The following is a 13,768-nucleotide window of genomic DNA, read 5'->3' as shown; positions in this document are numbered from 1 at the left end:
ATAATTTTAAATAATATTTTATTATAATATTTTTATTTTTATTATAATATTAATCCCACTGTGTTGCCTCTTTTACTTTGTTCGCTCCTGTTGTCGAGGTACATGTAAACAATTATTGACTCCTTTGTCCAGGCAACAGTTGATCCTTACACGAAACAGTCCTTCCTCAGTGACCACTCTGGACACTGCAGCAGTGGCCTTCCATAACTATTATTCTTAGAGACACATAGGGGACAATTTCTGTCCATAGGTAGAGACATTTACCCCCATCAGCTTGAAGAAGTTACAGAAGATGAACCCTTTGCCCTTCGACAAACTTAAAGACTTAAGGACCAAAAATTGGTCGGAGGTGGAGGAGGTGGGGAATGATGAGGGACAGAAGCAGGAAAATGTTTACCCTAGTCTGGAAGGCTGACCCCAAGGCCTACATAGTTTCAATAAGGATCAAATATGTGCTAGTCGCTACATTCTTTAACAGTCTCATGACCACCTGATATGTCTCACCAATAGTTAATAATGAACTGAATGATAAGCACCAGAGGGGTCTTACAAAAGTTGTTTTAGGAGTAGGAATTCAAAGAAATTGAAAGAAACTTTTGTAATCTGATACTCCCTGCATGCTCCCTTCCCTTGATTACTAAGTATGTAACCACCAGCCTCACACGGCAAACAGTGCAGCTCTTTCTGCTGGTGGGTCCTATCTCCCTCCATGCTACTTAAATAAACTTACTCAGTTGCATGGACGGGACTGGAAGAGATTATGCTGAGTGAAATAAGTCAAGCAGAGAGAGTCAATTATCATATGGTTTCACTTATTTGTGGAGCATAACAAATAGCATGGAGGACAAGGGGAGATGGAGAGGAGAAGGGAGTTGAGGGAAATTTGAAGGGGAGGTGAACCATGAGAGACTATGGACTCTGAAAAACGATCTGAGAATTTTGAAGGGGTGGGGGGTGGGAGGTTGGGGGCACCAGGTGGTGGGTATTGTAGAGGGCACGGATTGCATGGAGCACTGGGTGTGGTGCAAAAAATAATGAATACTGTTATGCTGAAAAAAATAAAAAAATTTAAAAAAAAAAAAACTTACTCAGTTGCATCTCAAGAATTCATTCTTGACTGTTGTGCTCAACAACCCTACATCAATTACAATAATAATATTTTTAATATAATAAATTTTCAAGAAATTTTTGAAAAATAAGAATAAAGAAGTCCCAGTAGTTAAAATGAAGTGTTGCTGGTACAAGAATGACTTAAATCAGAGAAACAAAATGCAAAGCCTTCGAAGAAACCTAAGTGTAGAGGTGCCTGGGTGGCTCAGTCCTTAAGCATCTGCCATCCGCTCAGGTCATGATCCCAGGGTCCTGGGACTGAGCCCTCCATCAGGTTACCACGGGAACCTGTTTCTCCCTCTCCCACTCCCCCTGCTTGTGTTCCCTCTCTCACTGTGTCTCCTCTGTCAAATAAATAAATAAAATCTTAAAAAAAAAAAAAAAGAAACCTAAGTGTATATAAATTGATATGGTAAGACATGCATTTCAGGCCAGTAGGGAAAGAATAGTATTGATTCTAACGACTTGAAATACAATAATAATTAGAATTGTCTCTCAATATGCAAAATCAATTCTATATGAATATAAACATGGAAACATATTAATGTGGAAAATGAAAGCATGGGATTGAATTAGGGAGGAAGTCAGCTTTTCTATATGCTTCTGTCAGCAAGTCCTCTGGCTCAGCTATGGACCCAATAGTTATTTCTCATCACACTTTCTTGAGCCATTGACAATGACCTTCCAGTATGAACCAAATGAGAAAAATCCTGATTGCAATGGAATACCTAGAAGACCACACCCATAGGTCCCCTTCCCTGTCCATCAACCTGTGCTGAACACACACCAAAACCACCCATCCTCACGCACCCTCTGCCTGCTCTCTTGTACAGATCCACCTCCCAACGTCTCCCTAGAAGACTCTAAATGCCCATCCTGCCTGTGGAGAAGTCAGTTGTTAAGGTGTGAGACTGCCACCTCACTGACGGCTGGCACCCAAAATAAATTTCTCCTTTCCTCTTTTCCAAACCCTTGAATTTTTAGATTTATTGGCTCCTTTTGCAATTGAGTCTGTCTGAGTTTGTTCAGCAATATTTTTGGCAAACCCAGCCAAGAGCTATGCTTTTGCTTTTACCTGCTCCCTCGGGATTCTGGGCGTAAGGAGGGGCAGTTGGTCCTAGCACTGCACCAGAGGCTACTCCTTCATTTCCTGAGTTAGCAACTGTGATAAATCATTCTATAACACTCCCCAGGTTAACCTTTAATTTTGTTCTATTCCTAAAAGAAAGCAAAGAGTACAGAAGCTGTGACAGATCTTCCATGTTTGTATTGACCTACTCCTCAACCTTTCTCATCTTCTGGAGCACCAATTCCTTTACAACATCCTGGCATTTATTACAACCACATTTCAATTCCTGCAATAACTAAGAGCTTGATTCCTATGATTCCTTTGCAAAAAGAGACTATACCTGGCTGATTTCTTTCCTAATGCACTTGTTAAATATTTAAGGGTGAATTCCTTAAAACTCCTATGGTAGGCTTCTCAGGACAAGTCCACATTTCTCAACTCTCTTTTACGTTGTATTACGTGTCCCTGTTGTACAATAAAGATTGCTCTTTGTCCCTGGTTCCTGGGAAGGGGACTCCACATCCTTAGCATTTCCTGAATAATAGGAGTATCTTTTTAATTCACACCTAAATTTATGCTAATGAGATGGCAGGATGAGGGGCTAGTCACCAGAAAGTCCAACCCTGTGATTTAACATTGGGGCTTTGAATCAGACCAACCTCCCAATAGGGGTATGTGGCTGGAAATGGAGTTCAATCATATGGCCAAGATTCTATCAATTATGCCTACATAATGAAATGAAGATTGGTAGAGCTTCCAGGTTGGTGAACACATCCATGTGCCTGGAAGGTGAGGCACCCTGATTCTGTGGGAAGAGGATGTGGAAGCTCTGTGTTTGGGACCCTCCTAGATTTCACCCTACATGTCATTTCATTTGACTGGTACTCTTAGCCAGGATGCAGTACGAAGTCATTCAAATCAGAGGGCTAAAAGCTATCAGAAGGGAAGAGGGCAAGGGGCAAAAGCAGGGAAGGAATGTGTTTTATTTTGCAGAATCAACAGTTTCAGCCAAGAAGACACCCAGCTAGGTATTTGATCTGATAGCCCCTTGCTAGGTGTGTCTCACCCTGTAGCCTCTTACTGAGGACCTGCACAGACCCCCCCCCCCCCCTGAGTTTTCCTGAAGATGTCTTTAGCTCCTTATAATACTAAGATCTTCTCCTATGGGGGAAGTTTTTTACCATTTTTGAAATTTGATATATGCTCCAGCATGCTGACATGTTAGGCATGTGCAATTGAACTAAAGTGTGTAAATAATAGAAGATGTATGAGTTCCCTAATATGGACCTCATGTTGAGTTCCTCAAGATAGACCACACTGACATGAACATTATTTTGAGTTAAAAGCAATCAAAACCCAGCCAATTCTAAAGAAGCTCTTTACCTTCCCCTTAATGACCTGCTTAATATTCATTAGCCTGACTTTTCATCAAAGAGAGCTATTAACAGAGATTCCTTTTAACCTTAGAAACTTATCTACATAATAGGGCAACCTTATTTTTTCAAACATCTTTTCACCTTCTTGCTAATGGCCTTCCTCCCCTTTGTATCCTCAGACACTATTCCTCTCATTAGTTCATATAAGCTTCATGTTGCCTCATTGTCTTTGGAATTTCCATGTCTGTGTAGAATCTCCATAGGTACACCTATTAAATTTGACTTTCTCTTGTTAATCAGTCTCACTTCAATTTAATTCTTAGTCTAGCTAGAAGAACCATAAAGGGCAGAGGACATTTTTCCTCCCCAAAAATGTATATGCAAGCTCCCTGCCCCCTAGTACGCTGAATAAAAGCTTCCTATACTAACCCCACAAGGACATAGTGCTTTGAGAACTCTCAGTTTCCTTACTTGTAACAAGTAATAAAAAGTTCTTTGCAGGGCACCTGGGTGGCTCAGTTGGTTAAGCAACTGCCTTTGGCTCAGGTCATGATCCTGGAGTACCACAATCACGTCCCACATCTGGCTCCCAGCTCCTTGGGGAGTCTGCTTCTCCCTCTGACCTTCTCCTCTCTCATGTTCTCTCTCACTGTCTCTCTCTGAAATAAATAAATAAAATCTTTAAAAGTAATAAAATAAATTTTTAAAAAGTTCTTTGCTTTCTTTTTTCTTTTTCTTATTAAGATTTTATTTATTTATTTGACAGACAGAGATCACAAGTAGGCAGAGAGGTAGGCGGGGCAGAGGGGGGAGCAGGCTCCCCGCCAAGCAGAGAGCCGGATGCGGCTCAATCCCAGGACCCTGAGATCATGATCTGAGTGAAGGCAGCGGCTTAACCCACTGAGCCACACAGGCTCCCCTCCCCCGTGCCTTTTTTTAAAGATTTTATCTATTCATTTGTCAGAGAGAGAGCACACAAGCAGGGGGAGTGGCAGGCAGAGGGAGAAGCAGGCTTCCTGAGATCAGGACCTGAGTTGAATGCAGACACTTAACCAACAGAGCCATCCAGGCACCCAAAAGTTTTTTGTTTTCAACACTTCCTTGGGTTGTGTTCAATTCGGTGCACCTCAAGTGTTGAACCCCTTGAGTTCAGTTATACTCTTTATTTGTATCCTTTATAATAAACTGTGATTCTGAGTATGCCATTTTCCTGAGTTCTGTGAGTCATTCTAACAAATTATCAAACCTGAAAGGAGTGAAGGGAATCCTCCAGATTTAAATCCGGTTGGTCAGAGGAGCAAATGGGGACCCCAAACTTGTGGCTGACATCTGAAGTGAGGGCAGTCTTGTTGGAGACTGTACCCTTAACCTGGGAGTCTGATACTAACTGCAGATGGCTCATGTCAGAATTGTGCTGCATTATTCCAGTCCCTTATCCACCTACATTCATGTCATTTCCTTGTACCGCCTTGCTGGGCTGTCTCTATCTGCGTGATTTCATAAAGGTTGGAGGCCAAGGGAGAGCAGATTAATCCAGGAAAACAAATTCCAATGCCTTTTGATATGCATTCCTGAAGTTTTACAATTTCTTGCTTATCAATTCTCTGCTCTGCCTTTCGTTTTTCTGATTTTACTAGATTACCCAGATTTTGGCAACACTAACAATATATTTACATAAGTTTAACCTATAAGCCTTCAGGATACATTCTCTTACTTTCTCCATTTTTCTCCCAGAACTTCCTCGGGTGTGTATGTGTCTGTGAGAGAGAGAGAGAGAGAGAGTGTGTGTGTGTGTGTGTGTGTTATTAAAAGCAAGACAACAGGCCCAAAACTGATTTGCTTATGCTAAGCCCCAAATCACCAAACCAAGACCTAATTTAGTTATAGTTTCAGCCCTTCCCAGAAATAGAATCTTAAATCAATCAGAAATCACCTAATCAGCAGTAGTTGGGAATCTGTCTCATAGTTTGCCATCCCCTAAAGGAAAGTGACCTTGCCATAACCAATCCACTTTCTACCTCCTTGTTCTGGCTCCTATCTGCCTATAAACATCTTTCATTTTATACAGCTCCTTGGTGCTCTTCTTCATCTTCTGGATGGGATGCTAGCACAATTCATCAATCATCAGATAAAGCCAATAAAATCTCAAATTTACTGAGTTCAATTTTGTTTTTTAACAGTGTATGGTATTCATAGCCTGAATATTCATCAAAGAGGTATGCATCTTGACATTTTCTTTATCATGAACAAAGCAATGAATGGATTCCACAGAACAAATAAGTGAGTGATTATTATACAATACTGGTCACTGCCACGAAGGCAGATATAAATTGCTTAAACTCTCTGGATTGGAGGGAGCATTTTATTTTCCTATTTTTATTTTGTGCTGAGGAAAGCTGCTCCTATCCTAAGATAGACTGAACTGAGCTATAAAGGCCTACTGCTACCCATCGCACAGTCTTTTTATTAAGCTGTCTTTTCCACATACTGTGGAATGGTCTCAGCAACGGTCACAGCCTGAGATATTTCCTTTCTCGGTGGCCTCCTTTCTCACCTCACAGACTTCTTTTAGCTGATTCTCATAGTGGCTTTCGTTGACTGCTGGCTTCTGGGACCAAACAGATCATGTTAATGAAGCTATTTGTCACCTGCCAGCCAGGGTGGTAAAAATGGTACATTTATCCTCCACATTTCCAATGTCATTTTAGTTTCTTCAAGAGCAAAGCAATCACTACCTCTAGCTCTTGGAGGAGGATTTTAGCTACCTCATTTAATTTTATGGGAACTTTCATGAAGAGGAGCCATATTTCATCTACGTCCTTTGAGCTGAATTGAAGGCCACCCACTTGTACTGCACAAAGAAGGAAACAATCTGTTTACAGCCTGGAACCTCACTTTGAAGAGATTCCTCTGATAGAAACTTGCTGAGTAATGCCACTCCCCCAGGATGACAGAGGATAGGGTGCTGACACCAGGTACCCTAGTCATTGGCATGTGGCTTCATCAGCAGTCCCATGCCTCCAGCATTTCTCCTGTTCCCTGGTGTGACCTCAGTCATTTTGTTCCTCCTGGACTTACCAATTATCCCAAAGATGTTGAAAATCAGACCAAAATGAAAATGCTATCTTGAATGTAAGATAAGTTTTCAAAATAGTTGTTAATTGTGAGGCAGTAATAATTACACCTAAGTAGGACCCTAGGTCTCATGTATCAGCGAGAGAGGCTGACCCAGGCATTCACACCTGAGTCCTTCACTCTATGGGGTTTTTATAACTTAGCTATTACTCCTTGTGATGGTCCATTTGATGTTAGTTTGACTGGGTAAGAGATGTCCAGAAAACTGCTAAAACATTATTTTTGGGTGAGTCTTTCTGCAAGAGTGGTTCTGGGAGAGATTAGCATTTGAATCAGTGGACTTAGTAAAGTAGACTGCCCTCCCCATTGTGGGTGGGCATCATCCAATCTGTGAGGGCCTGAATGGAACAAAAAGGAGAAGGAAGCTCTTTGCTTTAGCTGGAACATCTGTCTCTTCCTGCCCTTAGCAGTCACATTCCTGGTTCTTGAGCCTTCAGACTCAACTCACACTGAATCACATCACCAGCTTTTCCGGTTCTCCAGTTGTAGACAGCAGAGCAAATTGAGACTTCTAGATCTCCATAATTGTGAGATATATATATATATATACACACACACACATACATATATATATAAAATATATATGTATGATTTTATACAAGATAGAAGATTTTTATAGGCAAGAGAGTGGGACAGGAAGTCAAAAGACTGGATTGTTTCAGGCAAAGTTACCTTCTCTTAAGGGAAGGTGGGGGATTTTACCATACAGATTACCTCACCAGTGTTGATCAGGACATTCCAGACTGATGGGTTTAAATTCCAGTCCTAAATGGATGAAGGTGATGCCAGTAGTCCGGGTCTGAGGATTTAGAGGGTTCCTGCAGGACTAACCAAGTAGGTTCTTAGGCATCAAGAAGGATGGAAATCTGATGGGAGCCAGCAAGAGGTGAAAGCAGAGCTTACTGAAGATTATATATATATATATATATATATATATATATATATATAGAATGAGAGAGAGAGAACAAGATCTGGGAGACTTGGAAAGGAAAAAGCATGAGTCTCATCTTTGCTTGGGTGTGGTATTTTTACTGACAACTGTGATCTGGTGTATGTTTCCTCTTAGGCATCCAGGAACTGGTCAGAGAAGGACAGGGTCCTGGTGTCCTTCAAAAGTCACTCATTCCCTGAAGTCAAGGGTCTTGGCATCAAGGTGTACCTGTTGATATAATTTTTATTTTGAGTGACATAAATATAGTATCTATTAAAAAGACTTCTTAAGGGGTTCCTGGGTGGCTCAATCATTTAAGCATTTGCCTCTGGCTCAGGCTGTGATCTCGGGGTTCTGAGACTGAGCCCTGTGTCAGGCTACCTGCTCAGGGTGGGGTTCTGCTTCTCCCCCCTCTGACCATCCTCTCCACTCATGCTCTCTTTTTCTCAAATAAATAAAATCTTTAAAAAGGCTCTCTCTTTTTCTCAAATAAATAGTCTTTAAAAAGAAATGAAAATAGGTAAATAAAATTTTTAAAAAGACCTTAAAACTAATGTAATGTTATATGTCAGCTATAGCTCAATAAAATAAATAATTTTAAAAATAAATTTTAAAACAGAATGTTTCTTCAAAAGATTGTTAAAAACCTAAACAAAAAGACTTCCAGTTTGGGTAGACTAATTTGTGGCAAACTTAAGTGTCCACAAAAAACAACTAGAGGGGTGCCTGGCTGGTTCAATCAGTAGAGTGTATGACTCTTAATCTCCAGGTCATGAGTTCAAGCCCCATGTTTGGTGTAGATTTTACTTAAAAAATAATAATAATATGGGGCGCCTGGGTGGCTCAGTGGGTTAAGCCTCTGCCTTCGGCTGAGGTGATGATCCCAGGGTCCTGGGATCGAGCCCCGCATCAGGCTTTCTGCTCAGCAGGGAGCCTGCTTCCTCCTCTCTCTCTGCCTGCCACTCTGCCTACTTGTGATCTCTGTCTGTCAAATAAATAAAATCTTTTAAAAATAATAATAATAATAATAATAACTAGAAAAACCAGATGAATCAATGTTTATAATCATTGGAGATCTGAGGAAGCAACTCATACCATGGAGCTAACTTAGTTAAAATTCTAAAGGGAGAACATAAGAAAGTGATCTTATGATCTGAAGCTGCTTTTTTTCCAGAGGCATTTGCTGACCCTGGGCTTAGGCAAAAGGCTAAGAATATGAGCTTGGCTCAGGCAGAATGCCATAGAATTAGGGTGACAAAACTGGAGACTTAAGAGGTCTCAAAACTACAGTATCCCTTCAAGACATTTACCAAATTTTGAAGGCACATAAGGCTGCAGGCAGAAGCCTCTGAAATGAATAATGTTTTCCACAGCCTTTCAAAGTTTTGGACACTACAGATTAGAGTTAAGGACCCTCCAGGGGAAGGATTGCAGTGAACTCACCAGCTGTTAGTTCAAAGTCTTGGGAACTATATACTAGGAACAAGAACAAATAAAAGATGGGCTACAGCCTTAAACATTAACTAAATAAATAACTGCAATTCAGCCTTAGGATAGCTAAGTCACCAACTAGGTCAAGGTGCTCAGCTTCTATTCTCTCTGCCTTGCAGAAAAAAGGTGAACACTCTGTAATAGAAGACATCATCTCGACAAGCCACAGCTTTTATAAGCAGTGCTTAATATCAAATCAAAATCAGTAAACAAAAGAAAGAAAATGAAAACCAAGAGAAAAATAGGCAGTAAAAATAGACACACAAGTGATCCCAATATTGCTTTAACAAGCAAGGGCTTTAAAAGAACTATGGTTGGGGCACCTGGGTGACTCAGTGGGTTAAATCTCTGCCTTCGGCGCAAATATGATCCCAGGGTCTTGGGATCAAGCCCCATGTGTGGCCCTCTGCTCAGCAGGGAGACTGCTTCCCCTTCTCTCTCTGCCTGATGCTCTGCCTACTTGTGATCTCTGTCTCTCTTTGTCAAATAAATGAAGAAGATCTTAAAAAAAAAAAAATTCCAAGCCTGGAGACATTGAGAAACCTGACAAGGAAAATGCCTAGAATTCAATGGACAGAGGAGCCACAAATGCAAAAAAGAGAAGGCCGCAAAATATTCCAATAACTTGATAATTATGTTGTTTACCAGTTTTTTGTTACAAAATGTACACCAAATGACACATTCCTTATTTTTTCTCAATCAAATGGAATTTACTGTGCCCCAAACTGCCACGCTGGGAAGAAATTCAACTGTAGCCATTAGTGGGGCTCCGTCCTCCCTCCACAAGGTTACAAAATATCAGGGGCTTAGGCAGTGCCAGAAAAATTGAAAGCAAGCCCAGGCCCTCAGTGGTAGCTGTGTTAGCTCAGGCTGCTATAATGAAATGCTACAGTCTGGGTGACTTAGACAACAGACATTTCTCTCGGTTCTGGAGACTGGGAAGTCCAAGTGCGCAGTGCTGGCAGGTTCCGTGTCTGGTGAGCTCTCTCTTCCTGGTTTGCAGATGGCTGTCTTCTTACTGTACTCTCACATGGCAGGGGTGGGGGGACTCTGGTCTCTTCCTCTTCTTATAAAGGATGAATTCTGGGACACCTGGGTGGCTCAGTCGTTAAGCGTCTGCCTTCGGCTCAGGTCATGATCCTAGGAGATTGGTCCCTGCTTAAGGCCCCGCATTAGGCACCCTGCTCCGTGGGGAGCCTGCTTCTCCCTCTCTCACTCCCTGTTTGTGTTCCCTTTCTCACTGTGTCTCTCTCTGTCACATAAATAAATGAAATCTTTTAAAGGGGGGGGGCATGAATTTTATCAGGTGGGCTCCAACTTCATGACCTCATCCAAACCGGATTATCTCCCAAAGGCCCCAGTTCCAAATACCATCACACTGGGGGGTGAGGGCTTCAACACAGGAATTTTCAGGAGGCACACAAATGCAGTCCATTGTAGCAGTCACCGTTTTTGTTGCTCCCTCTGCTTTCAGAGGCTTGTCAGGTCCTGCAGACCTGGCCCTCCTACATGTCCATGTCACTGACAGCAGGGTCTCCCTGAGCGACCCTGGCCTAGGTGCTCCTATTGGCAGAAAATGTGCCCAGGCTTCCTAGGCATTCTCCAACGATCCCTCAGCCTAGGAATGCTCTGGGCCAAATTAGGGGCCTGGGTGTCCACTGTTCATAGGGAGAAAGCTTCAAATCTCCAGATCCCAGAGAATCTTGTCCTCTGCTCAGCGCACACCCACAGTCCACTTCTGTCCCTGTCAGCCTAGGTGTTAGCACATAATCCAGATGCCAGCAACCACCCACCTGCTGCATACCCAGAAAAAAGCTCAGAATTGAAAACAAAAGCTTCATAACATTCTCAGTGAGGAAACTGTGAAGAAAACAACAAGAACAAAATAAGAAATAATTCCACAGTGAATTATCCTGCCTTGAGCCTGGCAGCTTAGATGGAATGGAGAGCTAGTAAATACCATAGCCACAATTTGGCAAAGTGAGTTAAGGAGATGAATTCTTACAGAGCCAAGGAGCTGCTTGTCACGGGCATGAAGGCTCTGGTCTAGGTAAAGATACAACTGTTCTAGTGACCTGTTCCTGAGAAATAACTATGCCAAAACTAGTGGCTTAGAACCACCACCACTTGCTCATATCCTATTTTGTCTGTCAGTTTGGCAATTCTTCTGCTTTCTTTCTCTCTCTCCCTCTCTTTTTTTTTTTTTTTTTTTTAGTGTAAGAGTTATAGCTCATTTATTTATTTTTAAATAAGCCCTATACCCCACATGGGGTTTGAACTCACAACCCCAAGATCAAGAGTCACAGGCTCTACTGACTGAGCCAGTCAGGCACTCCTCTTCTACTCTGGATGTTGACTGAAATCACTGCCGTCAGATGCAGATGGGCTTGGTCTAGAACATTGAAGACATCCCCCTTCCCAGTTTCTGTCTCCTTAATGGGGACAGCTGGACCCCACTGGTAGTCCACAGGACTGCTGCACAAGGCCATTCCAGCATCCAGTCTTGGGGAATCTGGACTCCTTGCATGGCAGGTCGGGGTTCCCAGAATGTTCCAAGAGATAGGAGGTGGAAGTTGCCCAGGTCTGGAAACTGGCTCAACACAACTTTACTGATTTTTATTGATCAAAGAGCCATACAACCCACCCAGATTCAAGGGAATCCCCCCTCTTAATGGGACAAGGAGCAAAGGCTTTATGGCCATATTTAACCTCCTGTACTGCATAGAAGTAGTCCCCTTCGTCCGGGTGATTCCAGGTGAGCTGAGTCCTGCTTTAGCAACAGCACCTATGAAACTTGATGGCTCTGTAGAGATGTTACCAAGAAGACCTCAGACTTGATCAACAGTGTCTGCCGAGCTGCTGTGAACAGCACACACTGCTGGATTTACCAGTGCTGATGCTCACACCCAAGTGTCCAGCTGGTGTTCGATGAAGGAGGAAGCAAACTGGGAGCTCTTAACAACATAGACCCATCTAGTTCATTTCAGTTTTTGCAGGAGCTGAAAAATGCATGAGATCAATTCAGGAAGCCATTAAAAGAGTGAGCAAAAAGAAAAGTCCTTCATGATTTAAATTCTGCTCCGCCACCTCTCCTCTCGAGGAGACAAGAGCAAAGATCCTAGGAGGAGGGCACGGAGGACAGTAAACCCAGAGATGACAAAAGCCCACTCTCACTTCCCTCACTCTATTCTGCAGATTCGTTTCTAATACTTACATCTTTTTAAAAATGATTTACAGAAATATAAGATACATACAGAAAAGCACACAATTGTAAGTGTCCAGAACAATGAACTTTCACACACTGAGCACATCATGCAACCAGCACTGAGATTAAGGAACAGAACATTCCCAGGATGCCAGGGGCCTCCCTCATGTCCCCTTTTAGTCACTACCCTCCCCAAAGGGTAACCACTCTCCTGACTTCTATAGTCTTGCCTGGACTTGAGCTTTATATAAATGGAACCTGACCATAAGGGCCCTTTTATGGCCAGCTTCTCTCACTAAGCTGTATGCAGACTCACCTATGCTGTCACAGGGAGCTGTGAGATGATTCACCTTCATCCCTGAGAAGCATCCCACTGCATGAAGCTGCTATAATTTTTCTTTTTTCTTCCCATTCTCCTGTGGAAGGATATTTGGGCTGTTTCTGGTTTGGGCTGCAGCATGTTCCCTAGTAGGCCAGTCTCTGGTCCTCTTACCTCTGCCTGAGGCCAGGGCACCAGTCTGAGGCATTTGAGAGCCAGCCCAGCTGGCAGCCCCGCACAGTGCTTCCTTCCCAAGGGCTTCAGCCTGCCAGAGCTCAAGGAAGCCAGACAGGAGCCTCCCTCGTGTCCCACGATCCTTTCTGGCACTTCTACCACCTTCCCAGGTCTTAGCCCAAGGACCCATTCCTCCAGGATCCACAAGTGTCCCCAGCCTCATCACATCCCCATCCGCCCCTCCAGTCTGAGGGAGACTTAGTGCCGCTCTTAGTGCCCCCTTCTCCTAAGTCCTGGGTTTTTGCCTTTCATTTCCCTCAAAGGTCTACTATTTAAAACTCATGAGCCACAGAGGGATCAGCAATCCCTGTCTCTCACCCTTTCTTCATTTAGATCCCTCCTTCCTCCCATCTCTTACCTGCAATGGGGGCCGCGCTATGAGGAACATGGTACGTTTCCTGGCAGAGCTTGGCATTTTCTCAGCCTGCACCAGAGAATGACAAGCCTGTGACCCTGAAATTCCCTCTGACTTACTTCACTGCTTCTAATAGTACAACTCCCATGTTTTGTCCAGGCAGGGGAGTTTGTGGGGCTTTACAAGGAGCGAGAGCACACTGGTATTCCTGCAGTTAAAGCTGGAAAGGTGGTCCCTGCCTTGCCCTACTCAGCGTCTCTGCCACGCCTCACCCCACTCTCTGCCCCAGTCCCTCTCCTGCAAACCTGAGGCCCAGTGAGCCACCTCCCTTCCTCGGATGTGGCCACAGCCTCCTCATTCAGACAGTGTCTTCCCTGAGTACTCCTGGCACTGTGTCACCCCCTCCGGGGTCTCTAGAGCACAGAGAAAGGGCAGAAAGGGAGAGTTGGTGGTGGCTAGCACTCTCCATGCTAGTGGGGATGTCTGCCTGAGAGCAGTGGACACCATCGGGTCCACCGCCCTCCGCCGGGGCCTGTGGAGCTT

At 43.4% G+C, this 13,768-nt stretch overlaps 1 long non-coding RNA gene across 3 annotated transcripts; it reads right to left on the bottom strand.

Moving 5' to 3' along the window:
• Window positions 1-7,651: 7,651 nt before the first annotated feature.
• On the bottom strand, window positions 7,652-12,804 carry LOC125101829 (uncharacterized). 3 transcript variants are annotated; one of them, XR_007127936.1, is made up of 3 exons: window positions 12,634-12,804; window positions 11,822-12,111; window positions 7,652-7,849 (listed from the first exon to the last, which is right to left on the bottom strand). It is a non-coding gene; the product is annotated as an uncharacterized LOC125101829 (long non-coding RNA). The 3 variants fall into 3 exon arrangements; XR_007127935.1 differs by lacking the exon at window positions 7,652-7,849 and adding an exon at window positions 8,628-10,972; XR_007127934.1 differs by lacking the exon at window positions 7,652-7,849 and having other exon boundaries at window positions 11,186-12,111.
• Window positions 12,805-13,768: the final 964 nt, after the last annotated feature.

This window comes from Lutra lutra, chromosome 6, assembly GCF_902655055.1.
Source record: "Lutra lutra chromosome 6, mLutLut1.2, whole genome shotgun sequence".
Lineage (NCBI taxonomy): Eukaryota > Metazoa > Chordata > Mammalia > Carnivora > Mustelidae > Lutra > Lutra lutra.
This window is presented reverse-complemented; position numbering and strand designations above follow the sequence as displayed.